Source organism: Mustelus asterias, chromosome 14 (assembly GCF_964213995.1).
Source record: "Mustelus asterias chromosome 14, sMusAst1.hap1.1, whole genome shotgun sequence".
In the NCBI taxonomy this organism is placed as follows: domain Eukaryota; kingdom Metazoa; phylum Chordata; class Chondrichthyes; order Carcharhiniformes; family Triakidae; genus Mustelus; species Mustelus asterias.
Window position 1 is genome coordinate 90,346,170 of NC_135814.1, and position 27,088 is coordinate 90,373,257.

At 47.1% G+C, this 27,088-nt stretch overlaps 2 protein-coding genes across 2 annotated transcripts in view; both read right to left on the minus strand.

Annotated features, from left to right (window-relative positions):
* Positions 1-27,088, minus strand: part of LOC144503875 (T-cell-specific surface glycoprotein CD28-like) — a 184,301-nt gene that overhangs the window by 82,425 nt on the left and 74,788 nt on the right. The window lies entirely within an intron of this gene.
* Positions 1-27,088, minus strand: part of LOC144504087 (T-cell-specific surface glycoprotein CD28-like) — a 74,060-nt gene that overhangs the window by 26,378 nt on the left and 20,594 nt on the right. The gene's annotated exons all lie outside the window — the stretch shown is intronic.

Consider the following 27,088-nt stretch of genomic DNA (forward strand, 5'->3'; position numbering starts at 1 on the left):
CGGAATGGGATGATGTGAGTTGCTTTGGTAGGGATCTGGCTTGGGAGTGACAGGTTTTCTCAATAACCATGGTAAGCTTTTGCAGAAAATACAGACACATGGGATTGAGGGTGATTTAGCGGTTTGGATCAAGAATTGGCTAGCTGTAAGAAAACAGAGGGTGGTGGTTGATGGGAAATATTCATCCTGGAGTTCAGTTACCAGTGGTGTACCGCAAGGATCTGTTTTAGGGCCACTGCTGTTTGTCATTTTTATTAATGACCTGGATGAGGGCATAGAAGGATGGGTTAGTAAATTTGCGGATGACACTAAAGTCGGTGGAGTTGTGGACAGTGCGGAGGGAAGTGGCAGGTTACAGAGGGACATAAATAAGCTGTAGAGCTGGGCTGAGAGGTGGCAAATGGAGTTTAATGCGGAAAAGTGCGAAGTGATTCGCTTTGGAAGGAGTAACAGGAATACAGAGTACTGGGCTAATGGTAAGATACTTGGTAGTGTGGATGAACAGAGGGATCTGGGTGTCCATGTGCATAGATCCCTGAAAGTTGGCACCCAGGTTGATAGGGTTGTTAAGAAGGCATACGGTGTGTTAGCTTTTATTGGGAGAGGGATTGAGTTTCGGAGCCAGGAGGTCATGTTGCAACTGTACAAAACTCTGGTGTGGCCGCACTTGGAGTATTGCGTACAGTTCTGGTCACCGCATTATAGGAAGGATGTGGAAGTGTTGGAAAGGGTGCAGAGGAGATTTACCAGGATGTTGCCTTGTATGGTGGGAAAATCGTATGAGGAAAGGCTGAGGGGCTTGAGGTTGTTTTCGTTAGAGAGAAGGTTAAGAGGTGACTTAATAGAGGCATACAAGATGATCAGAGGATTAGATAGGGTGGATAGTGAGAGCCTTTTTCCTCGGATGGTGATGGCTAATACGAGGGGACATAGCTTTAAATTGAGGGGTGATAGATATAGGACAGATGTTAGAGGTAGGTTCTTTACTCAGAGAGTAGTAAGGGCGTGGAATGCCCTGCCTGCAGCAGTAGTGGACTCGTCAACATTAAGAGCATTCAAATGGTTATTGGATAAACATATGGATGATATTGGAATAGTGTAGATTAGAGGGCGGCACGGTAGCACAGTGGTTAGCACTGCTGCTTCACAGCTCCAGGGACCTGGGTTCGATTCCCGGTTTGGGTCACTGTCTGTGTGGAGTTTGCACATTCTCCTCGTGTCTGCGTGGGTTTCCTCCGGGTGCTCCGGTTTCCTCCCACAGTCCAAAGATGTGCGGGTTAGGTTGATTGGCCATTCTAAAATTGCCCCTTAGTGTCCGGAGATGCGTAGGTTAGAGGGATTAGCGGGTAAAATGTGTAGGGATATGGGAGTAGGGGCTGGGTGGGATTGTGGTCGGTGCAGACTCGATGGGCCGAATGGCCTGTTTCCCCACTGTAGGGTTTCTATGATTTCTATGATGATAGAGGGGTTTAGATTGGTTTCACTGGTCAGCGCAACATCGAGGGCCGAAGGGCCTGTACTGCGCTGTAATGTTCTATGTTCTATACGTTGGTGCATGTGGATTGTACACACTGCAGTCATGGTGAGCCAGCAATGGAAGGAATGAACGATTAAACCTTGGATGGGGTGTCATTAAATGGACTACTTTGTCTTGATTTGTCTCAAACTGCAACTGCAGAAATGTCCCTGTGCTGAATGTGGGATTTTAAATTATTTTGAACAACAGGAGTATATCAAGGAGAGAATAGCGCCAATGTTTCGAGTCAGGGTGACCCTCCATTCTGGCAAAGTGTCATCCAGACTCGAAACGTTGGCTCTATTCTCTCTCCACAGATGCTGCCAGACCTGCTGAGATTTTCCAGCATTTTCTGTTTTTGTTTCAGGTTCCAGCATTCGCAGTGTTTTGCCTTTTTTCTAGGAGTACGTTGGGGTTGGAATAGGGATGTGAGGGTGACGGAATACTCAGAGATGGCCTTGTCAGTGATTAGGACCCAGGAACAAGGAGGCTGTGTGAGACGGCAAGTTCCGTAAATACGGTAAGGACGTCCAAATGGGGGGAGAAGTTTAGAGTTGTCAGTGTCATTAGAGGTGAGAAGGTGTTGGGAACTGAGATGGAGATGAACCAGACTCGAGAAAGGTTAAGTGATGCGGCAAAGATTTGGCAGGTGGAATATAAATGTGGGGAAATATGAGGTTGTCCACTTTGATGAGAAGAATAAAAGGGCAGAATGTGCTTTAAATGGAGAGAGACTGCAAAATGTTCCAGTACAGAGGGATCTGGGTGTCCTTGTACGTGAATCACAAAATACTATCGTGTATAGCAAGTCACTGGGAAGGCAGTTGGCCTTTATTGCAAAAGGAATGGAATATAAAAGTATGGAAACCTTGCCATAACTGTATAGGCATTGGTGAGGCAGCACTTAGAGTGCTGTGTACACACTGCATTGGAGACACTTCAGAGAAGGTTCACTAAAATGATTCCCGGTGAGGAAGGGTTGGGCAGATTGGACCTGTACTCACTGGGGTTTAGCAGAATGAGGTGTGATTTCACTGAAATGTGTAAGATTGTGAGGGGGCTCTAAGGGAGGATGCTGAGAGGCTGCTTCCCCATCCCGAGGAATCTAAGACCTGGGGCACAATTTCAAAAGAAAGAGTCTCCTTTTCAAAACGGAGATGAGAGGGTTCTCGTGGGTTGTTAGTGTGGAATTCTCTACACCAGAGAGTAGTGGAGGCTGGCTCACTGGATTTATTCACAGCTGAGTTAGACAGAGTTTTGATCTACAGGGGGGTTGAGGGCTGTGCAGACAAAGGGAGGGATATGGAGCTTAGCCCACAATCAGATCAGCCATGATCGTATTGAATGGCAGGACTAGCTGGAGGGGCTGAATGGCCTACTCCAGCTTCCACTTCTTCTGTTGTTATGACACGTGAATGATTAGTGAGTGGAATAGAATTTGAGGTGTTGACAGGAGTTGACAGGAATGCATCGGAGCCAGTGCAATGTGGAGGAACAGAAGGGGAACCTGGGGAGTCTCAGTAGATTATATTAGATCAACCCTTCTTCTATCCAGAGACAGAAGTGCACCTCGGCAATACATTGCTGATCTCTTTATGCTTTTAAAGGAGAGATAACATCGTGAAGAAAGCACTTTGAAATAATATTTGGCAAAGAAATGGCAGATGGAGTTCAATCCTGATAAATGCGAAGTGATGCATTTTGGTGGGAATAATGTAGGGAGGAGCTACACGATAAATGGAAGAACCATAAAGGGTGTAGATACGCAGAGGGACCTGGGTGTGCAAGTCCACAGATCTTTGAAGGTGACGTCACAGGTGGAGAAGGTGGTGAAGAAGGCATATGGCATGCTTGCCTTTATAGGACGGGGCATAGAGTATAAAAGTTGGGGTCTGATGTTGCAGATGTATAGAACGTTGGTTCGGCCGCATTTGGAATACTGCATCCAGTTCTGGTCGCCACACTACCAGAAGGACGTGGAGGCTTTGGAGAAAGTACAGAGGAGGTTTACCAGGATGTTGCCTGGTATGGAGGGGCTTGGTTATGAGGAGAGATTGGGGAAACTGGGGTTGTTCTCCTTGGAAAGACGGAGGATGAGGGGAGACTTAATAGAGGTGTATAAAATTATGAAAGGCATAGATAGGGTGAACGGTGGGAAGCTTTTCCCCGGGTCGCTGGTGACGTTCACGAGGGGTCATAGGTTCAAGGTGAAGCGGGGGAGGTTTAACACAGATATCAGAAGGACATATTTTACACAGAGGGTCGTGGGGGCCTGGAATGTGTTGCCGGGCAAGGTGGTGGAGGCGGACACACTGGGAACATTTAAGACTTATCTAGACAGTTATATGAACGGAGTGGGAATGGAGGGATACAAAAGAGTGGTCTAGTTTGGACCAGGGAGCGGCGCGGGCTAATTGTTCTTTGTTTCTCGTTTCAAGGCTTCATTCTATGATCATCTTGCTGGTGCCAGTACAGAGCGAGACTGCGGATAGTTGGGAACCTGTCTCGGGGGCAGGGAATTCAGATGGTGTTCGTAAAGCAGAAGTGGAAATGAATAGGGTTGGGAAGCATTTTCTGATCAGGGCCAGTGTGATCTCCTGGACTCGTTTCGATCGCCTCAGGGGGTCGGAGAGGAATTTCCCAGATTTTTTTTTTCCCATATTGGCCCTGGGGTTTTCACTCTGGGTTTTCGCCTCTCCCTGGAGATCACATGGTCTGGAATGGGGGGGTGGGGGTGAGTTAATAGGTTGTGATGAACAAAGCATCGTAGCTGTGAGGGACAGCTCGGTGGATAGGATATTAGGATGTAGATAGGCTGGAAAATTGGGCGGGGATCCTGGATTCAGGATTCAATCCTGGACTGGGGAGTGGCGTGGGCTTGGAGGGCCGAAGGGCCTGTTCCTGTGCTGTATTGTTCTTTGTTCTTTGTTCTTTGTACGTGATTTCCAAGGCGAGTTTGGATCGCCTGAGGGGGTTGCAGAGGAATTTCCCAAAGTATTTTTTTCCTCTATTGGCCTTTTATATTTTCTTTAACTGTTTTTTTTTCCTCTCCTGGGAGATTGCACAACTGTTAGGGTGCGTGTGCACTAAGGAACCATAGAATCCCTACAGTGCAGAGAGAGGCCATTTGGTCCATCGGGTCCATACTGACCCCCCAACAGAGTATCTTACCCAGGCCCATCCCTGTGCATGTTACCATGGCTAATCCTCCTGACCTACATATCTCGGGACACTAAGGGACAATTTTAGCATGGCCAATCCACCTAACCTGCACATCTTTAGACTGTGGGAGGAAACCGGAGCACCCAGAGGAAACCCCCGCAGACACAGGGAGAACATGCAAACTCCACACAGAAAGTCACCCCAAGGCTGGAATCGAACCGGGGTCCCTGGTGCTACGAGGCAGCCACTGTGCCACCATGCTGCCTGGTTGTGATGGTCCAGCTATCATAGTGTAGGACAGACTAAATAGTCCAGCTTCCCCCCTGTTTTTAAACAGACCAGATACTGAAATAGAGAAAGTGCAGGGGGTTGAAAGTGGCAGTGAAGGGAGAGGTCACAGCCAAAGGTCAGAGACAGCAGATCAAATGGAATTCGGTTCAAGGGGAAGCAGACTTCAACAGCAGCAGAGAGAAGCTTTGAGCTGTGAGGTTGTGGAATTCACTTCCTGGGTCAGTGTTTCAGGCAGAATACGTGTCAATATTCAAGGTTTTTAAAAATCTGTTGGCTGGGCCAGCATTCACTGTCCATCCCTAACAGTCCTCCATTTCAGAGAGTCAACCACATTGCTGTGGCTCTGGAGTCACATTTAGGCCAGCCCAGAGAAGGACGACAGATTTCCTTCCCTAAAGGACATTAGTGAATCAGATGGGTTTTTCCGGCAATCGCCAATGGTTTCATCGTCATCAGTAGATTCTTAATTCCAGATTTTTTATTGAATTCAAATTTGCCATGGTGGGATTTGAACACTGGTCCCTAGATTTTGCCCTGGGTCTCTAGATTACAAGTCTAGTGACAATACCCCTGCCTTTCCAAGTTAGATTGGATAGATGAATGATGGAAAGGCAGGGGAGGGGGGTGGGGGGGGAGAATTTTGCTGCGGGGGGGGGGGGGGGGGGGGGCGGTGGGGGTCAATGCAATTAGATCTATTTGTTTGGGGAGCAAAGCCTGCCTGATTGGGCCAAAATGCCGGTTCCCATGTGATAAGTTGTGTGTGACACCTGCCCTGGAACTCAGCAGCAAGGGACGCTGTAGGCCTGGTCAGGTCACCTTAAAACAGGGAGATTCTGAGTGGCAGAATCCCCCAAACTTTTTTTGTAAAGAATATTAATGCCTAATTTCCCAATGAACAAAGCTGGAGCACTGAAATTTGAATCTCTCCTTTTCAGTGTGTGTTCTTGGTAATCTTATTGCCTCTTTTTAAAATTTTCCTTTAAATATTATTTATTCATTTTTCAGAATATTTTTTTTCCGCTTTACTCTTGCCAGTATCCCTTGTGAGTTCAGAGCCAGTGAAGTGGGTTTTAACTGAGAAGGGAAGTGACGGAAGGCTCTGGTTTATACTGACCTGTCTGTCACTCAGCACCCTGAGAAGAGTTGCCCTTTGACCCTTGGCCAAAGTCTCTCACAGGAAGAGCTGGACTCTGCTGCTACTGGTTAGGCCCAGCACCACATCTGGGTGTCTGGAAAATTAAGTTGTCTGTCACAGTGCCAGATGCGCTGCTTAAATTGCGCTGCCATATTGAATGCCAATTTAGGATTGTCAAGTTTCTCATTGCGTGACATCCTGCCTCCATGCTCCCACTTTTCCTCATGGCGTACCATTTTCCCAGGCTAATTTTGAAGTGAACATCCCCTTCATGGCTCAACTGGATAGAATGCCTACAGTGCAGAAGGAGACCATTCGGCCCATTGAGACTGCACAGACTCTCTGACTCCAACCCAGGCCCATCCCACCAACCCCGCACATTTACCATGGCCAATCCACCTAGCTACACATCTTTGGCGTGTGGGAGGAAACCGAAGCACCCGGAGGAAACCCACGCAGACACGGGGAGAGCGTGCAAATTCCACACAGTCACCCAATGCTAACCACTGTGCCACCGTGACTTTCTTCTTGACTTTCAAACACCTTTCATTTTCAATTCAACAACAACAACTTACAGTTATATAACGCCTTGAACGTAATGAGACATCCCATGGTGCCTCCCTGGAATATTAGAAAGCACAGAGATGCAGGGAGGTGTTGAGAGAGTACTCCAGAGTTCAGGCCTAGGCAACTGAAGGTATGGCCACCAACATAGGAGCAATTAAAGCTGGGCGTGCATAAAAGGTCAGAGTTAGAGGAGTGCAGTGGGGCTGGAGGAGGTCAGAGAGATAGGGAGGGTGCAAGTTCATCAAGAGATATAAAAACAAGGATGATTATGTTAAAATTGAGACTGTTGGCCAGGAGTAAATGCAGGTCAATGAGCACAGGGCTGACAGGGGAATGGGACTCGCTGCAAGTTAAGGTTTGGAAGGCCTCAGGTTTATGGAGGGTCCAATGTGGGAGACCAGCCCAGGGGTGGCTAGTTAGATCGTAGGGGACCTGGTATTCCCTAGGGAATTCCCTAGGGGAATTTCACAGTAACTTCATTGCTGTATTAATGTAAGCCTCACCTGTGACTAAAAGATAAACTTTAATTGCTATGTCATAGAAACCCTACAGTGCAGAAGGAGGCCATTCGGCCCATCGAGCCTGCACCGACAACAATCCCACCCATTCCCTATCCCCGTAACCCCTGTTAATCCCCCTGATCCTAAGGGGCAATTTAGCATGGCCAATCCACCTCACCCGCACATTTTTTGGACTGTGGGAGGAAACTGGAGCACCCGGAGGAAACGAACGCAGACACAAGGAGGATGTGCAAACTCCACACACATAGTGACCCATGCCAGGAGTCAAACCCAGGTCCCTGGCACTGTAAGGCAGTATTGCTAACCACTGTGCCACCGTGCCTGAGATGGTTCAGTTGATACAGGTAGGAACATAGAGACAAGAGTTAACTCCTTGGAGTCTATCCCACCATTCAGTTAGATCATGGCTGATCTGGGCTTTAACTCCATCTACCCATCTTGGTTTCATGACTTCAGTACCCTGACTCAACAAACGTTAATCAATGCTAACGTTGAAATGTTTTATTGACTCCCAGCCACACCAACCTATTAGGCGCTGAGCCTGGACTTTGTTGCTATAGCGATGTGTTTCAGCTCTCGTGCAGTTGGTGAGCCTGGAAATTTGGAATTAGTTTTAAACTGAACACATTGGTGGGAGCGAGGTTGGGTGTTGGACGGACTGTCTGTGATCTGAGACAGGAATCGACTCATCAGCCCTGTTTTACCTCAGGACTCGGACTGAGAATTCTACCAGAAGTGAACAACTAACACAGCTGTAAACAGGAAACTCGGAACTGCTTTCCTCCCTGCCCAGGAGGTATATCGATGCTTTCTTTCAAATTGTGTCAGCTCTTGGGTTGATGGTTTATGTCTGTGGTTTCACAGTCTCATGCTTTGATCCTCTCTCAAGCACGGGGCCCCGATCACGGTTGTTATGCATTGAGTTTCCTCTGCGGAGAGCCTCCCAGCAGAGGTTAGCTGAGAAGCTCATTACAGAGGTACATCAGTAAGGTGTGGAATGAAGACAGGAAAGGGGTGTGAGTGGGTCAGTGAAAATGAAAGAAATTTCTGTTTAGATAAAAGCACCCTCCTTAGAGTAGGATGGAGGTGAGGAGACATTTCTTCACACAGTGAGTGGTGAGCCTGTGGAATTCATTACCACAGGAAGTAGTTGATGCCAAAACATTGAATGTATTCAATGGGCGGCTAGATATAGCACTTAGGGCGAACGGGATCAAAGGTTATGGGGAGAAAGCAGGATTAGGTATTGAGTTGGACGATCAGTCATGATTGTGATGAATGGCGGAGCAGGCTCGAAGGGCCGAATGGCCTCCTCCTGCTCCTATCTTCTATGTTTCTATGTTAAAAGCATCCTTTTTATGAAGGGTAAACTGTGACTAATTTGCCTGAGTTCTTCGAAGATGTTACAAGTGAAGTGAATAATGGGGTAACTAGTGGCGTGCCACAAGGTTTGGTCCTCAGGCCCAAACTATTTACAATCTACATTCATGGCTAGGTTCAGGGATAGAATGTACTAAAGTCTCATTTGTGGATGACATTAAAATAGGTGGGAAAGCAAGTTGCAATGAGGAGATAAGACATTTACAAATGGATATGAATAGGATAGGTGAGTGGGCCACAATTTGGCAGCTGGAGTTTAACATGGATGAGTGTGAGGTTATCCATTTTGACCGAAGGAATAAAAAAGCAACTTATTATCGAAATGACTTCAAGATGCTTCAGTGCAGAGGGATCTGGGTGTCCTCAGGCATGAATCACAGGAAGTTGGCCTGCAGGTTCAAACAGAAATGAAGAGGAATGGCTTCACTCAAAGGGTCGTGAATCTGTGGAATTCTCTACCCCAAGGGTGCAGTGGACACCGGAACGCTAAACAAATTTAAGAAGGAAATCGGGAAGCAATGGCCTAGTGGTATTATCGCTAGACCATTAATCCAGAAACTCAGCTAATGTTCTGGGGACTTGGGTTCGAATCCCGCCGCAGCAAATGGTGGAATTTGAATTCAATAAAAAATATCTGGAATTAAGAATCTAATGATGCCCATAAAACCATTCTCGATTGTTGGAAAAACCCACTTGGTTCACTAATGGAAGGAAATCTGCCGTCCCTACCTAGTCTGGCCTACATGTGACTCCAGAGCCACAGCAATGTGGTTGACTCTCAACTGCCCTCTGAACAAGGGCAACTAGGGATGGGCAATAAATGCTGGCCAGCCAGCGACTCCCATGTCCCATGAATGAATAAAAAAGGGAAATAGATAGGTTAAAAAGTAGCAAGGTGAAAGTTTATGGGGGATGGGCAGGAAGGTGGAGATGAGGCCGAGAGGAGTAATAGAGTCATGGAAACAGGCCCTTCGGCCCAACTTGTCCATGCCACAGGGATGCAACGTGCCATCCAGAAGGTGAGGTGTTGCTTCTCCAGCTTACAGCAGGTTTCACTGGAGCATTGCAGCAGACACCCAGTCTGCATTCAGTTTCCTTTTTTAACCCCAAAACAAGTCTCAATTGCCTGCGTTTGGCCCATATCCCTCTATACCATCTTACCCATGTAACTATCTAAACGCTTTTTAAAAGGCAAAATTGTACCCACCTTTACTACTACCTCTGGCAGCTCGTTCCAGACACTCACCACTCTCTGTGTGAAAAAACTGCCCCTCTGGACCCTTTTGTATCTCTCCCCTCTCACCTTAAACCTATGCCCTCCAGTTTTAGACTCCCCTACCTTTGGGAAAAGATATTGACTATCTAGCTGATCTATGCCCCTCATTATTTTATAGACCTCTATAAGATCACCCCTCAGCCTTCTACGCTCCAGAGAAAAAAGTCCCAGTCTATCCAGCCTTTCCTTATAACTCAAACCATCAAGTCCCAGTAGGATCCTAGTAAATCTTTTCTGCACTCTTTTGAGCTGAATAACATCTTTCTATAACAGGGTGAACAGAACTGTACACAGTATTCCAAGTGTGGCCTTACCAATGTCTTGTACAACTTCAGCAAGACGTCCTAACTCTTGTATTCAATGAAACCAAGCATGCTGAATGCCTTCTTCACCATTCTGACCAACTGTGACAACATTTTCAAGGAGCTATAAACCTGTACCCCTAGATCTCTTTGTTCTATAACTCTCCCCAACACCCTGCCATTAACTGAATAAGTCCTGCCCTGGTTCAACCTACCAAAATGCATCACCTCGCATTTATCTGAATTAAACTCCATCTGCTATTCTTCAGCCCATTGGCCCAATTGATCAGCTATGATCATTGTAGGGGGGAGTTTGGGACTAAAAACGACTAACAATCAGAGTGAATATCGTATAGAGAAGTCACAAGTGCCTGGAGTATATCTTACAAAGGTACTGTTTGCATAGAGATTTATATAATCACTGTTAGAGAATTTAAACATGTGTTTTTATATATTCTGTATTTAAAATATACACCTTGGCCAACTACTGCCAAGGCATAATGGGGTAAAGCTGAGTAAGACAAACCACATTCTTTAAGAACAATACAACAACAGAGCACAGTTTTTATCAGTATGGAGTCCAAACAGTCCTGGAGTTCTCAGGCAGGCGAATGAATAGGCCTTACATGACACTAGATAAAAATCGTCTCGTATGAATCATAAGACAATGAGAAAGGAAACTTTTGAACTTTTCAGATTTGAGTAGTGAATTGCCAGGAGATAGTGGGTGGAAACTTCTGGACTTTAGAGACCTATGTATTCTCATGTTGCTAGGAGATGCAATGTCATTGGTCAAGGTGAATGACACGTACTAAATGATTGGCTCATCCCGTTTGGAGGAACAGAGTAGGCGGGCAAATGATTTCTGGGAAAAATATAATTGTAATGTCAATTTCCATGTAATTTAGAGTGATTTGGAACTTCCCCAAATCGTCCTCTAGCAACGCTGAACAGGCCTGGGTGATAAAGATACAGCTTGCTATATCTTTATCATACCATATCTTTACCATATCTTTACCATACCAGAATGCTGTCTCCATGAGTCTTCGTATTTGCTGAGCTGTAATTAATAAAGAGAAATCTCTCCCAAGAAAGCCAGCAAAATCCTGAGCCTCTGAGAAAGCTCCTACCATCGTACTGAACAGCGGAGCCGGCTCGAGGGACTGAATTGCCGACTCCTGTCCCCAGTTCTTATGTTCGACAAAATAACCATTGACCTCCCCATCCTTCTGCTCCATCGCCAACCTCCGATTCCTTTCCAAAGTCCTCAACGCTCCCCCACCTAGCTCTCTAGCCCCCCCACACCCACTGTCTTCACCCCCTTGCCCCCCTACTCCCACGCCCCCTCTTTCCAATGTCCTCCGCACCCCCCATCCCCGCATTCCACCCCTGCACCCCCACTCTCCAACCCCCCTGCACCCCTCCCAGCCCCGCACCCCTGCACCCCCCCTCCAACCTTCCGCACCCACGCAACCACTCTCTTCACCCCCCTATTCCCCACTCCCACACCCCATCTCTCCAACCCCTTCCGCACCCCCCCACCCCCACACTCCACCCACGCATCCCCACTCTCCAACCCCCCTGCACCCCTCCCAGCCCTGCACCCCCTTTCTCCAATCCCCCACACCCACTCGCTTCACCCCCTTGCCCCCTACTCCCACACCCCCCCACCCCCTGCACTCCACCCCTGCACCCTTTCTCTCCAACCCCCCACACCCCCCCCGCACTCCAGCGCCGCACCCCCTCTCTCCAACTCCCCACACTCCCCACCCCTTGCACTCCACCTCCCCCACACCCCACCCCCTCCCTCCAACCACCCCCCCCTCCACATGCCACCCCCCGCACCTGCTCTCTTCACCCCACATTCTCCCCTTTGAATCCCCTTCAGAGTTGGGGCGCCCTCTCTTGGGAGCTCTGCCCCCTCCCCCTGGCCTACCCACAATACCACAATTGGTCCCCTCCCGCCCTCCCCTCAGGGCATCCCCTATTCTCCTGCCCCCAGACTCCCAGGACTTACCTCTCCAGCAGTCCCAGGACTTCAACCCTGGCAGAGTGCTGCAATACCACTTCAGGCCACTGCAGCGCTGTGCCTGGCTGGGTGGGAGAGCATAGTTTTAATGCAGTGGATGCGGTGTATATGCCATAGAGTCATAGAGTCACAGCATAGAAAAGGCCCTTCGGCCCATCGAGTCTGCACTGTCAGTAATTACCATTAAAGCTGCGCTAATCCCATTTTCCTGCACTTGTCCCATACCCTTGAATGTTATCATATTTCAAGTGCTCATCCAAATATTTTTCAAAGGTTGTAAGGTTTCCGGCCTCCATTACCTTCCCAGGAAGTGCATTCCAGATTCCCACCACCCTCTGAGTAAATATTTCCTCAAATCCTCTCTGAATCTGCTGCCCCTCACCCTAAAACTCTGCCCCCTCGTGATTGACCCCTCAACCAAGGGGAACAGCTGCTCCCTACTCACTCTGTTCATACCCCTCATAATCTTATACATCTCAGTCATGATTGGAGAGAGGTGAAGGTAATGTTAAACCCTTCCCAGATAGACAGAAGTGGGATAGAAATGTAGAGGAATGGAAACTTGACCCCAACCTGCCTCCAACTTTGCTTTTCAATGGATGTGGGCTGGTGGGTGACTATCTCATTCTCAGGAGACAGGACAATTAATGTTTGCCTTGGACTTGGCCACAGTTTTAAATTTCAGCTCCTTGGACTGGTTTCTCAGGGTTGAGGAAGCCTGGCAGCTGAAGTGAAGAGAGATTGGCTGGGAATATCAAGTAAATACCTTGTCCAACATTACTAGTGGGACACGAGGACTGGTCAGAGCGCTCCATCACCCACTGACGGACTCTCTCCCCCTTCTCCCCATCCCACCATGGCCATTCCAATCTCTCTCAATCACTCCCTTCCCCCGCTCTCTGGCTGGTGTCCGGGGTTTCCCGGATGACCCCAGGCCGACCTCTCAGTCTAGCTGGTTGCCAGGTGGGGAAAGAAGAAAGATTATTGAAATAACCTCTGGTCACCTTACCTTCAAGGTCCCCAGTTCTCTCCACACCTCTCTGCAAATACTGTTTCCAATGATTGAAGGGTTCAGAACAAGGAAAGGTATATGTAAGAATAAAGGTGAGAGATTTGGAACGGGTTTGCAAGGCTCTGGGATTCACCACCACCGTGGTGACCACATCTACATTTAAGAATAGACGTGGGTTAGTTATGGGAAGATAATGGGACTAAAGGGATATGGGGACAAGGCGGGCATGTGGGATCAGAACTTAGAATCATAGAATCCTACAGTGCAGAAGGAGGTCATTTGACCCATCGAGTCTGCACCGACCACAATCCCATCCAGGCCCTACTCCCACAACCCCACATATTTATTTTGCTAATCCCCTGACACTAGGGTCAATTTTAGCATGGCCAATGCTCCTAATCCGCACATCTTTGGACTGTGGGAGGAAACTGGAGCACCTGGAGGAAAATCCACACAGACACGGGGAGAACATGCAGATTCCGCACAGACAGTGACCCAAGCCTGGAATCAAACCCGGATCCCTGACGCTGTGAGGCAGCAGAGCTAACCACTGTGCCACCGCGCTGCCCACGTCTACTCAAGTAGAGAATAAACAACAACTGGGACTGGCCGGGCTAAATTACGTGTTTCTAAGTTGCAATTTTGAAGTAAGTTGATGTGAGGTGTGAACATTATTGGAAAAGGATGCCATTGAGATCACTGCATGGTAAAGAGAGGGGGATGCCAGTGTCAGACATGTTCAGGGTGTAGGCCTCACATGGCAAGGTGCACGGAAATCTTCTCTTGCCTTCCATCCACTAAAATCCGTACACATTCCGTGTGCCAGCCAGGGGCTACCACTCGCCTGCCGCCACACTCACCAATCTCCAGGTCCCACTCCCATTTTCCTCGATCTGTCAGATGACTCAAACCTCCCGATCGCACAGGCCATGAGGGAAGGAACCTTGGTCACCTCTCACCTTGTGAGCTCCCACCCAGTGTAGCTAGTGGGTTAGAGGGGTCCATGCTGAGCGGATGGTGTTCCTTCTCTGGGAATCTGTGTTTGCTGAGGAGGACAGAGGTGCAGTGTCCCGTCTGAATTCTCAAAGATAGCTGGGACTGAATTTATTTTGAAAGCTGGCTGGATGCAGTCGGGAGTGGGGAGCTACACAGCACGCCCAGCTTTCTCTCCCCCTGACTTTGATCTGTCGTTACTGGGTAAGGTTCAGATTCCTGTGCACCGTTAATTCCTCAGTGCGGTGCTGAACCAGGTGCTAGAATTGCTCCCAGGTGAGATGGAACCCTTTGTCCACTTGCCCGTGATTCTGGCCCAGGCGATCAGCACTCTGCAATGGGGACTGCAATCCTGTCGGAGTCAATGGCACCAGCAGTATTCTCGGGAGATCAACTGCATTTATGGGTGGCACAGTGGTTAGCACAGCTGCCTCACAGCGCCAGGAACCCGGGTTCGATTCCCAGCTTGGGTCACTGTCTGTGCGGAGTTTGCACATTCTCCCCATGTCTGTGTGGGTTTCTTCTGGGTGCTCCGGTTTCCTCCTACAGTCCAGAGATATGCGGGTTAAGTGGATTGGCCATGCTAAATTGCCCCTCAGTGACCCAAGATGTGTAGGTTAGGGGGTTGGCAGGATGAGTGCGCGGGGTTGGGGATAGGGCAGGAGGGGTGGGCCTGGGTGGGATGCTCTATTGGGGGGTTGGTGTGGACTCAATGGGCCAAGTGTCCTCCTTCTGCACTGTAGGGATTCTATGACTGGATCACAGGAACCTGACAATCTGCTCCCAGTCATCCCAGTTGAGGATTTATTCACTATCTGAATACAAGGCTGGAGAAGGGAAGAAATTCCATTGCTCACTATTAGAACATGTCTGGACCCTTACCAGCCCCTGAAGGAATGTCCATCCTGAAGAAAGTCAGCTGGGTCAGACAGGTCAGGGAGTATCTGATAGAACAGTGTTGACGGAGCATTACTCTGTATCTAATCTCGGTTATATTCACCCTGGCAGCTTTTGATTCGACAGTTTCGGCTGTGTTTTACTCATGGGACTATGAGGCCGTTCTGCCCCTTCAGCCTATTCCACCAATTCGATCTCAGCTGATTTGTAACCTTAGCCTTCATCTACCCACCTTGGCTGTGCAACCCTCAATAAATCAAACAAAAATCAATCAATCTGAATTATGAATTTTTTAATCAATAGCTTGGCGTTGGAGTTTCAGATTTCCACCACGATTTGCCTGAAGAAATATTGTCTGACATCAATGGCTTATTTTAAGGATAATTGTGACCATTTTTTCTCACCACAGGAAATGGTTTATTTTTACTCCGTATCTAATCTGTGCAGTGGCTAATTTCGGAGTATTTGATGGGAGAATGAACTTTGCTGTGTCTGATCGACGATATACAATACTCTGGGAACGTTTCATAGTCATGGCCTGGAGTTTCCATTCCCCATTCTATGAAAAATACATGAAAGATGCAGTGGGCCCAACGTGAGGTGCTAAATAGAAGGTGTTAGTCTGGGCGCCTTATCTCATATTTCCAATGTTTGCAGCCCACATTCGAAGAACTGAGTTGAGTGGGGATAGAGTACGTTAGCTTGAGCAAAGCTTTCTACTTCAGTCTCTGCAGCCTACACATTTCAGGGGAAGAGGTGACTGTACAGATATAAAATCACTTTCAATTTCAAATGGGTTTTTTTCCCCGTTTGGTTCCCCGCTGTTTCAGTGCTGGGTACACAGCACAACAACATCATCACCCTCAGAATCAGGCCTCAAAATAACCTGAAAACTCAACTATTCCTCTAAAAGTGAGCCTTTTAAAAAATTCATTCATGGGACATGGATGTCACTGGCTGGCCAGCATTTATTGCCCGATCCCACTTGCCCTTGGAGGGCTGCCGAGAGTCAACCACACTGCTGTGGCTCTGGAGTCAGACCAGGTAAGATTTCCTTCTCTAAAGGGTTTTTCCAACAATGGTTTCCTGGTCATTTGAATTGATTCTTAATTCCAGATTTTAAAAAAATTTCCACCATCTGCTGTGGCAGGATTCGAACCCAGGTTCTCACCATATTAGCTAACTTTCTGGATTAATAATCTAGTGATAATACCACTAGGCCATCACATCCCCACCAATGCCACACAACGTTAAAACTGCAGATATACCTTGCAATCCAACAGTCAAATTGAAAACAATCTCTCGAAAATAGCCCATAACTTGATCTTGCCCCAACCTCATTGAAGGTGTTTACTGACCCTTTATTTTAATGAATGGAGAATTGGCAGCTCTGACTTGCGTGTTGTGATTGCAATGCTTGAACTGAGTGAGATCCCAAGCTGGGAACTGAAACCAATATAGCAGTGCCAAAGATGGTGAGAGCAGACTCTCTCGCCGAGTGTTGACAGGTTAATGTGGCATTGTACAGGGCTGGGCGAGGACTCTGCAGTCCATCAGATTGGTGCCAACGTTCAGAAGACTGTTTATGTCCCAGTGGTGACTATCCCTTTAAGGGCAACACAGCAGAGTAAGGGTCACCTGAGCTGGGTGACCAATCGGGACTCAGAGTGGAGAATCACCCCAGGGGGAGGAGTTCTCTTAGGCAGAGGATTCCAGAAGGAGCAGCAGACATGATGCTACTCTCGTGGATTCTTGTCAATAAATCCTTTGTTGTTCACGAATGAATTAATTCCAGTCCTTCAATGACTTCTTCCATTATGAGGCTATCCATCTCCTTGCCAAATTTTCCACTCTCTCCTTTGAGTGAATTAATGAAATCCAAGAGATACACAATTCCAGGACACTCCCTGTGCATGTCCTTTCTACACACACAATTCTGCGGGAGAGTTGCAGTACAGCCTGCGATCCTAATACTCCAGATCTTAGCCTGATGAGCTGTCTGTATCCACAGGGGTCTTTTCTCCTCTACAGGGATATCTGGGTTTCTTCACCCATGGTCTTGCAGGGAGCCCGCCCCACCTTCTTTACTGAGTGAAGCCACAAGTAGAATCCACCAGTCGAGAGGGGGGTGTTGGGAAAGTTCCAAGAAACTGTCCTAGACCCCAAAAGTGATCCATTTTTATTTCTTGGTCAATAGGAGGTCCCTTACATTGGATTTGCTAGCAGTTTGATGCAGGACAGTGTCTGTGTTGTACCACCAGCAGGAGCTGTGCCCTTTAACCCTCTACCGGTACTACCCCCCTGCCCACCAGAAAGCCACGTGGTGAGGGGGTATGGGGTGGGTAGGGCCCCAGTCTCTTCCAGATTTCTGGAAGTTGCAGTTTATTCAAATGTTAAACAGTTTATTGAAGTTCAGTTTAGCTGCAGCTCTCGATAAGCTCTCTGTCTCTCTCTCTCCCTCTCTCTGTCTCCCTCTCTCGCTCCCCCTCTCTCGCTCTCTCTGTCCCTCTCTCGCTCCCCCTCTCTCTCGCTCTCTCTGTCTTTCTCAAGCCTCCTCTTCCCCAGTTCAAAACAATTCTTGCTTCCTTAGTCTCTTGGCTCAGGTGCCTACTCTCAGCTACCAGGTTGTCACTGTGGTGAACCATAGATGGTTACCACTATGGGTACTGAAGCATAGATGGTTAGCACTATGGGTACTTGTACATATGTTACTGTTGTCACTGTTGGGGTTAGGGTTGGGGTGTTCTACCTGTTGGTATTGTTCTGTGGTACACTCCGGTTGGCTCCGCCTACCTGTAGGAGTATAAAGGTCACTGCACTGCCTGGTGACCCTTTAGTCTGGGATTGTATTGTTATGCAGTATGCTCCATTCTTGTTACTAATAAAAGCCTTTATTTCCTGGGCACGATCCAGCCTCCCGAGTGATTTAATCGCGCATCAGTCACTTGCCTTTATTCCCTACATAGAGACAGGATGTTCCTGGTCTATGCCAACATTGTACACAGTGAGGCAGGATCAGCTCTCTTGACTAGCATGTCCCTGGGACTCTCTGCCAGCAGAGAGAAGTGATTGTACCAATTAACTAATGATCAACCAGTCTTCAGTCAGAAGTGAGCAATCTTCTAGAACTATTGTCCTGGTTGGGACTTGAGTGTTCTAGAAGGCGACATCCTAGAAGGTGAAACCCCAGAAGGCGAGAAAACCCCAGAAGGTGAAACCCTGGAAGGTAACTTACAATGGACTCCATTTTCATTGGAGGGGAGGTTGTTTGCTGCTGTATTGAGGAAGATATAATTGATGTTGACTTTTATTTTAATCGTTTATCATTGTGAAATTGTAATGTATTTGGATTGTAATGTATTTGGATTGTAATGTATTTGGATTGTAATGTATTTGGATAAATTGTTTAAAGAAGAAGTGGCCACAATACAGGATAAAATGGATACTCACTCAAGCAAGGGTTAAGTAAGTGTGGATATGTAAAAGGTCGTCGTTGTTAAGTTAATAAAGCTCTTTGATGTCATTAACAGATGTGTTGGTAAGGATAAGGCAGTGAGTGTTACTTTGATATATTTTCAAAAGGTATTTGATTGACTAATTCACAGACTGATTAAATGAAGGCACACAATATTGAAGGGAGTATGGTTATGGTAACCTTGTAATGGATAAAGTGCAGCAGACTGGGTCACAAGGTAGAATAATGATTCACAGTGTCTTTTATTGGAAATGTGCTAGTGATCTGGACTCATGTTCACAGAGCTCGAATTCAAAGCTTGCAGATGACACGATGCTTGAAATATAGTAACCAGAGAGTAGGATAGTAACAAGATGAGAGGTCGCACAACACCAGGTTATAATCCAACAGGTTTATCTGAAATCACAAGCTTTCGAAGCGCTGCTCCTTCGACAGGTGAAGTGCCTTCACATCAGCCTGTTGGACTATAACCTGGTGTTGTGTGCCCTCTCACCTTGTCCACCCCGGTCCAATACTAGCACTTACACACCATAGAACAGTAACAAGCTTCATGAGGTGGCACAATGGTATTGTCTCTGGACTAGTAATCCAGAGATATGGGTAATGCCCCAGGTTAATGCTGTGGGGACCTGAGTTCGAATCCCACCAAGGCAGTTGATGGAATTTAAATTCAATACAACAAATAGGAATAAAAATCAAATGATGACCATGAAATGATTGTTGTAAAAACCCATCTGGTTCACTAATGTCCTTTAGGGAAGAAAATCAGCCATCCTTACCTGGTCTGGCCTACATGTGACTCCAGAGCCACAGCAATGTGGTTGACTCTTAAATGCTCTCTGCAACGGCCTAGCAAACCACTCAGCCATATCCAACTACTACAAAGAAAACAAAAGGAATGAAACCAGACGGACCATCCTGCATTGACCTCGGCACTGGGAAAGACAATGGCAAACCCAACTTTGTCGATCCGGCAAAGTTCCCCTTACTGACATCTGGGGGCTAGTGCCAAAACTGGGAGAGCTGTCTCACAGATTAGTCAAGCAACAGCCTGACATAGTCATTCTCACAGAATCATAAAGATAATGTCCCAGACACCACCATCACCATTCCTGGGTAGGTCCTGTCCACCGGCAACACAATGGTGTACAGTCAGGAGGGAGCTGCACTGGGAGTCCTCAACATGACTCTGGACCCCATGAAGCATCATGGCGTCAGCAGCAGCAGAACTCAACCACAATCTGTGATCTCATGGCCTGGTGTAGTCCCCAAGCCAGGGGATCAACCCTGGTTCAATGCAGAGTGCAGGAATGAATGTCAGGAGCAGCCCCAGGAATACCTAAAAATGAGGTGTCAACCTGGTGTAGCTACCAAACAGGACTACGTGCATGCCAAACGGCAAAAACAGCAAGCAATAGATCTAGCTCAGCGATCCCACAACCAACGGGTCAGATCTAAGCTCTGCAGTCCTGCCACATCCAGTCGAGAATGGTGGTGGACAATTAAACAACACACTGGAGGAGGAGACTCAACAAATATCCCCATCCCCAATGATGGATGAGCCCAGCACATCAGTGCAAAAGATAAGGCTGAAACATTCGCAACAATCTTTAGCCAGAAGTGCCGAGTGGATGATCCATCTCGGCCTCCTCCAGTGGTCCCCAGCATCTCAGATGCCAGTCTTCAGCCAATTCGATTCACTCCAAGTGACATCAAGAAACAGATACTGGAGCAGTCCATGTTCAACAAGATCTGGACAATATCCAGGCTTGGACTGACAAGTGGCAAAGAGCATTTGTGCCATGCAAGTGCCAAGCAATGACCGTTTGCAACAAAAGAGAATCTAACCATCTCCCTTTAACATAATGACATTACCATTGCTGAATTCCCCACCATCAACATCCCGGGGGTTACCATTGACCCGATACTGAACTGGAGCGGCCATATAAATACAGTGGCTACAAGAACAAGCCAGAGGCTAGGAATCCTGCAGAAACATCTACTGACTCCCCAAAGCCTATCCACTATTTACAAGGCACAAGTCAGGAGTGTGATGGAATACTTCTCACTTGCCTGGATGGGTGCAGCTCCAACAACATTCAAGAAGCTTGACACCATCCAGGGCACAGCAGCCCGCTTCATTGGCACCACATCCACAAATCTTCACTTCTTCCAGCACTGATGAACAGTGGTGGCCATGTGTACCATTTATAGGATACACTGCAGGAACTCAACAATGTTCCTTCCAAACCCACAATTACTATCATCTAGAAGGACAAGGGCAGTAGATATCTCGGAACACCACCACCTGGAGGTCCCCCTCCAAGGCGCTCACCGTCCTGACTTGGAAATATATCATCGTTCCTTCACTGAGTCAAAATCCTGGAACTCCCTCACTAACGGCATTGTGGGTGTACCAAAACCTCAGAGATTAGAACGGTTGAAGAAGGCAGCTCACTTCCACTCTCTCAAGGGCAATTAGGGATGGGCAATAAATGCTGGCCTACAGCAAATCCCATATCCCATAAATGAATCATAAAATCTTCAGGAGGGCATAGACAGAATGGTAAAATGTGCAATTGAGATGTAATCTAAAGCAGAGAAGTGTGAGGTGATGAATTCTAGTAGAGAGAATGAGGAAAAACAATATCAAGATAAAGGCATGCAGGAACAGAGAGACCTGAGGGTCCATGTACACAAAGCTTTGAAGATTGTGGAATGAATTGGATAGGCTGTTAAAGCCATATGGCATCATGGTCTTATAAACACAAGCAGGGACAAAGAAGTTCTGATAAACTTTTATGAATGACCCCAGCTGGAATATAATGACTAATTCTGGGCACCTTGGTTCAAGATAGAGGTTAAAATAAAGCAGAGAAAATTTACTTGACTGATAGGGGGGCGGGGGGGGGGGGGGGGGGGGCATGGAGGGGGTGGGGGGGGGCACGGGGGGGGGGAGGTGGGCGGGGAGGATCTTCAGTTATGCGGAGAAACTAGAGAAACTAGAGAAACTGGGACTGTGCTCCTTTGCGGAGAGAAAATTAAGGGGAGATTTAATAGAGATATTTAAAATCGTGAAGGGCTTCGGTAGAGTAAATGAGGAGAAACTGTGATCTGCGGCACAATAAGGCCGGGAACCAGAGGACACAGAGTTCTGGTGATTGGTGAATGAAGCAGACGCAAAATAGAAGTTGTTATCATTCAGTGAGTTGTTACAATCTGGAATACGCTCTCTGAAATGGAAACACACTCAATGATATATTACAAAGCGGAATTTGATATACTTGAAGGGCAAAGCATTACACAGCTATGAGGAAAGGCGGGAGCAAAGGTTTCCTTAGGTAATTCTTACAAAGGGCCAGCATAGTCTGTGCTGTTTCATTCAATAATTGTGTTGACGAATGGCTGGGATTATCCCTCTTCTCGATATTTATTTACATATAAAATAACATGGATTTGGCTATGGGAGAACGCTATTAATATTACAGGGAGGGCAGCTATCCGTGAGGTGAACAGTAAGTGACTTTAGGCAGAGAGGTCATAGAGATTTGAGGTGACAGTTAATGTGGAGAAACCTGGGGTGGGAGGAAGATTAAGGAAGGGAAAAATGGAAATACCCTGGAAGAAATGGAGGGAAATCTAGAAAACTTTGAAAAGCGGGGGGAGATAGGTTGACAAAACCGTAGGCCGCATGAGATCCCTCAGTTTTATAAATCGGATTAAAAAGCTCAAAAGCAAAGGGATGATGCAGCACCTAGAAATATTCTAAGAAAGAAGTAAGAAAAAGAGATCTGGCTTTTCCTCGCTCCTTTCACAACCTCTCCATGTCCCAAAGCATCTTCTGGCTGAGGAAGTGTGTTTTGAAGTGTCCTCACTGTTGGGGTTTAGGAAACATAACAGCCAATTTATGCACAGCAAGCTCCAACCAACAACAATGTGATAATCACTGAGTTGTTCGAGGAGGCGATTTGGCCCATCACTTCTGTTCTAGCCCTTTGAAGGAGCTGTCCAATTATTCCCAAACCAATTCTCACCCAATAGCCCTGGAGTTCCTCCGTTTCAAGTAATGATCCAAACTAGATTGGCAAGTTACTATGAACCTGCTTCAACTCCCATTTTAACCATTGAATTCCAGATCATAACAATGCGCTACAATTCTCACCATCTCACCTACAATTCTTTTGCCAATTCATAGAACCATAGAATCCCTATAGTGCAGAAGTAGGCCATTCGGCCCATCGAGCCTGCACCGACCACAATCCCACCCAGACCCTATCCCCGTAACCCCACACATTTATCCTGCTAATCCCCTGACACTAAAGGGTAATTTAGCATGGCCAATCAATCTAAACCGCACATCTTTGGACTGTGGGGGGAAACTGGAGCACCCGGAGGAAACCCACGCAGACACGGGGAGAATGTGCAAACTCCACACAGACAGTGACTCAAGGCCGGAATTGAACCTGGGCCGCTGGCGCTGTGAGGCAGCTGTGCTAACTACTGTACCACCGTGGTTTAAATTTGATTTGATTTATCATTGTCACATGTATTAGTATACAGTGAAAAGTATTGTTTCTTGTGCGCTATACAGACAAAGCATACCGTTCACACAGTACATAGGGGAGAAGGGAAGGAGAGGGTGCAGAATATAGTGTTACAGTCACAGCTAGGGTGTAGAGAAAGATCAGCTTAATATAGGGTAGGTCCTAGGTAATATAAGGTTCCTCCTTATTTACTGCCCCATGGTTTTGAATGGTTCGATCTTCCCTTAGCCTTCTCTCTGCTGTAAGGAGAACAAATACAAATTCTTGAATCTCTCATCATAGATTATCCTGAGTAAATCTTTTCTCACCCTCTTCTGAAAGTGAGATGGCTAGAATTAGGCACAATACTCCTACTGAGGTCTGATCATTTATAAAGATCTTTAAGAATGTAAGAAATTGGACCAGGGCAATATGGCCCCTCAAACGACTCCCCCATTCAATAAAATCATAGCTGACCTTTGACCTCATTTCCCACCTGATCCCCATGTTGCTTGAATGCCTAAAATCTATCCGTCTCAGCCTCAAATGTACCCAGTGACCGAGGGTCCGCACGGAACCTTCTGTGGTTGAGATTCCCAAAGAAATGTGCGGAAATTCCTTCTTGTTTCATTTTTCAATGATGGACCCTGAAGCTGTGCCCCCGTGTTCTAGATTTCCCAGCCAAGGGAACACATTCTCTCAGTGTCTACCCCATCAAGCCCCTCCCGCCTTAGAATCATCTCAGTTTCAATATGATGCCCTCGCATTCCTCCAAACTCCAGAGAGTTTAGATTGAGTGCTCTACACAATCTCTCATCAAAGCATTTGATAACGTGCCACATTGCAGAGCTCCTGGTGTCAGGGGGGTAACGTATTAGAATTGATAAAGGATTGCTTAGTTAACAGGAAGCATGGAATGGGGATAAATGGGTCATTTTCAGGTCGGTACCCTGTAACTGGTGGAGTGCCGCAGGGATCAATGCTGGAGCCTCACCAATTTACAATCGATATCAATGACTTGGATGAAAGGAGTGAATATATGGTCGTTAAATTTGCTGATAACAAACCATAGGTCGGAGAGGAAGTTGTGAAGAGAGGATAAGGAGTTTGCAAAGGGATGGTTAAGTGAATGGGAAAACATTTGGCCAATGGAGTTTAATGTGGAAAATGTGAACTTGTCTACATTGGCAGGAGGAATAGAAAGGCAGAAACGCATTGTTCAGCTGAAGAACTTCTCCAGCGAGCTGCTGCCAGAGGCCTTTCACTGCAGGCAGAAGCTGTGTCTCTCTCCAACACTACGTTCACACCTCCCCTCACCTCTGCCACTTCCCTCCCACTCCTTCACCATTCTCTGTGATCCGTGTCAACTACCTCCTCAGGCTGAAGGTCATTGATTAATGGTAGCTCCATGTATTGTACCCGCTGACAAGCAATGTTAGGCAGTGGATAACCCTTGGCCTTGAGCAGCCCTTTTCCCCGCACGAACAGAGTGGGAAGATGGAAGCCTGCATAATATAAAAGCACCATGGCAGCTGACAGGAACATGGGCACAAATCTAGGGTTCAGCAAGCTCCTTATCAGAGTGAGTGCAGTCCATGAGATTTTGGGTATTGGAGGAACCTTGCACCCCATACAAAATCCAAAGCCCTAACCTCTCCTTCCCAGTAGACCACAGAAAACATGAAACATTTCTTTGTTCTAACAAAGGCATTAGCTCCTAGTTTAATACAAGCATGAGCTGCAAATTGAATGAGATCTGATTGAATGAAATGTCACTGTGCGAAATGGGATAGATTTCAAACAGATCCAGCAGCTCAAGACTGGGCGTCCATGAGGTGCTGTGGGCCATCCGCAGCAGCAGAATTGGACTCACCCACAATCTGTAACCTCATGGAGATTGCCCATCCAACCAAGCCAGGGGATCAGGGTTCAATGGAAAAAGCAGGAGAGCATGCCAAGAGCAGCACCTGGCACACCTAAATATTTGATGCCAATCTGGTGAAGCTACAATATTACAACAACGTGTGTGCCAAACAGCAGAAGCAGGATGCAATAGACAGAGCTAAACAATTCCACAACCAACGGATCGATCTAAGCTCTGCAGTCCTGCCAGATCCAACTTTGAATGGTGGTGGACAATTAGACAACTCACTGGAGGAGATAGAACAAAGAACAAAGAACAAAGAACAGTACAGCACAGGAAACAGGCCCTTCGGCCCTCCAAGCCTGTGCCGCTCCTTGGTCCAACTAGACCAATCGTTTGTATCCCTCCATTCCCAGGCTGCTCATGTGACTATCCAGGTAAGTCTTAAACGATGTCAGCGTGCCTGCCTCCACCACCCTACTTGGCAGCGCATTCCAGGCCCCCACCACCCTCTGTGTAAAAAACATCCCTCTAATATCTGAGTTATACTTCGCCCCTCTCACCTTGAGCCCGTGACCCCTCGTGCACGTCACTTCTGATCTGGGAAAAAGCTTCCCACCGTTCACCCTATCTATCCTCTTCATAATCTTGTACACCTCTATTAGATCTCCCCTCATTCTCCGTCTTTCCAGGGAGAACAACCCCAGTTTACCCAATCTCTCCTCATAGCTAAGACCCTCCATACCAGGCAACATCCTGGTAAACCTTCTCTGCACTCTCTCTAACGCCTCCACGTCCTTCTGGTAGTGCGGCGACCAGAACTGGACACAGTACTCCAAATGTGGCCTAACCAGCGTTCTATACAGCTGCATCATCAGACTCCAGCTTTTATACTCTATACCCCGTCCTATAAAGGCAAGCATACCATATGCCTTCTTCACCACCTTCTCCACCTGTGTTGCCACCTTCAAGGATTTGTGGACTTGCACACCTAGGTCCCTCTGTGTTTCTATACTCCTGATGACTCTGCCATTTATTGTATAACTCCTCCCTACATTATTTCTTCCAAAATGCATCACTTCGCATTTATCCGGATTAAACTCCATCTGCCACCTCTCCGCCCAATTTTCCAGCCTATCTATATCCTGCTGTATTGCCCGACAATGCTCTTCGCTATCCGCAAGTCCAGCCATCTTCGTGTCATCCGCAAACTTGCTGATTACACCAGTTACACCTTCTTCCAAATCATTTATATATATCACAAATAGCAGAGGCCCCAGTACAGAGCCCTGCGGAACACCACTGGTCACAGACCTCCAGTTAAACAAATATTCCCATCTTCAGTGTTGGAGGAGCCCATCAATGCAAACAATAAGGCTGAAGCATTTACAACAATCTTCGGCCAGAAGTGCCGAGTGGATGATCCATCTCGGCCTCCTCTGGAGGATCCCAGCATCTCAGATGCCAGTCTCCGGCCAATTTGATTCGCTCCACATGTTATCAAAAACAGCTGAAGGCACTGGATACTGCAAAAGCAATGGGCTCTGACAATATTCCAGCAATAGTACTAAAGATTTATGCTCTAGAACTTGCCGCTGCCCTAGCCAAGCTCTTCCAGGACAGTTACAATACTGGCATCTACCCAACAATGTGAAAAATTGCCCAGGTATGTCCTGTACATGAAAAGCAGGACAAATCCAACCCAGCAAATTACTGCCCAGTCTACTCTCAATCATCAGTAAGGTGATGGAAGGAGCAGTCAATCATACTATAAAGTGGTGCTTGCTCAGCAACAACCTGCTCAGGAACGCTCAGTTTGGGTTTTGCCAGAGTCACTCATTACAGCCTTGGTTCAAACATGGACTAAAGAGCTAAAGGCGAGATGTGAGAATGACGGCCCTTGACATCAAGGCAACATTTGACTGAGTATTTTCCCCGGAACGTCGGAGACTTCGGGGTGATCTTATAGAAATCTATAGAATAATGAGGGGCATAGATCAGCTAGATAGCCAACATCTTTTCCCAAAACTAGGGGAGTCTAAAACTAGAGGGCATAGGTTTAAGGTGAGAGGGGAGAGATACAAAAGGGTCCAGAGGGTGGTGAGTGTCTGGAACAAGCTACCAGAGACAGTAGTAGAGGTGGGT